This window comes from Priapulus caudatus, unplaced genomic scaffold (assembly GCF_000485595.1).
Source record: "Priapulus caudatus unplaced genomic scaffold, Priapulus_caudatus-5.0.1 Scaffold638, whole genome shotgun sequence".
In the NCBI taxonomy this organism is placed as follows: Eukaryota; Metazoa; Priapulida; class Priapulimorpha; order Priapulimorphida; family Priapulidae; genus Priapulus; species Priapulus caudatus.
The window spans coordinates 128,968-130,407 of record NW_014577699.1 but is presented as its reverse complement, the minus strand read 5'-3'; the positions used below and the strand labels follow the sequence as shown (position 1 = coordinate 130,407).

General features: G+C 43.8%; 1 protein-coding gene across 1 annotated transcript in view; it reads right to left on the bottom strand.

Annotated features, from left to right (window-relative positions):
• The window catches only part of LOC106812356 (RING finger and transmembrane domain-containing protein 2-like), a gene marked incomplete in the record, with an annotated part of 15,148 nt that overhangs the window by 5,426 nt on the left and 8,282 nt on the right, over positions 1-1,440 (bottom strand).

Genomic DNA, 1,440 nt, shown 5'->3' with positions numbered 1-1,440 from the left:
ACCCCCCACCCACCCCACGTCCCGAATATCGTGACCGTACGTCAAGCGGTTAAGATTTGTGCCCAACTGTTGACGGACAGACGCACGGACACACGCACGGACGCACGCTCATGCGATTCTACAAGCTGCATCTGACTATGTCAGATGAGCTAAAAACACACGTCAAAATCGGGATAGTGGTTGTTGAGCATATTTGCAAGCACAAGCGGTAAGCGTAGCCTGATAGTTGATCATAAATGTGATGTGTATACATTGTATCAAGCGAACCAGACAATGCGTCTAGACAATACGTCTGCAGTGTACTTGTCTGTGCATATCTGTGAATCTGTTTTCATGTTTTTATTGCTGCGTTCACACGAGGATTTCAGTACCGTACTTGAGCTTTCACACGGTAAAAATATACGCGGCTTAAATATACGTAAAAAATGTACCGTACTGAAATACGAGGCTTACTCGGCGCGGAATGTGATTCCGCGCTGAAACATTCGGCACCACGCTGGCCGCGTATTGTCTGTCGTGTGAACGCAATTTCGAATTGCGAAACTGTAGTGCGCTTACCTAGACTGGTACCCGTTCGCTACACGACGTTAGTGTAGCGTGTGGAACTGTCGACCGGGTACCACTCTATATTATACCTAGCTTGCTAAGCCTCGATTCTCGTGTGAACACTCCGGGTTGTGTTAGCACGGTATTTCAGCCGAATTCAGCACCAGATAAGTACGGAACCAGCGAGGCCGTGTATCTCGTGTGAACGCAGCTTATATAATAATTACATTACATATTAAGAATTTTCAAATGCTATTATTGCATATTTCAAGATTTTGGATACCAACATTGTTGAAATTCCTATCCAAAAAATGCGATACCAGATCTTTGGGGGGGATATCAGATTTCAATACCTGGTATCCCAAATGGATACCATAATAAAAATATAATTTCGACCCCTGACCAACCAAGCAAAATATCCAAGAGGGTATTGCTATATTGCTCAGACCTATAAGTCAATTTGCATTTCAGCAATACAGAACGAAGAATTGATTAACTGAAGATCTATATACTTGAATGTATTAAAGGCTCACAATGCGCATCCAAACGCTAATTTCTCCAGTACTAGACTAGCAAGTACTTCGTGTCATGCATAATCACACTACCTTATAACAAAATAAACTCTAGTTGCTCCCATTTCACTGCGCGTTTGCTTAAAACCCACAAGAAAGAGGTGAGAAAACTGGCATTCTGGCGCAAACGCCGACTGTTTGCCAAACAAAATAGCCTCGAAGTGGTGACGTGACGTCACATGTTTTTATCTTTGCTGCGCCCGTACCGCTGTACCGCAGCACCGCTGCACGGTTGCTTGGGGATTGGGGAAACTGTCATCGGAGAATTTCAACAACATTGGAGGTATTTTCAAAATACCTTTTATAAGACAACGCGCAGTGA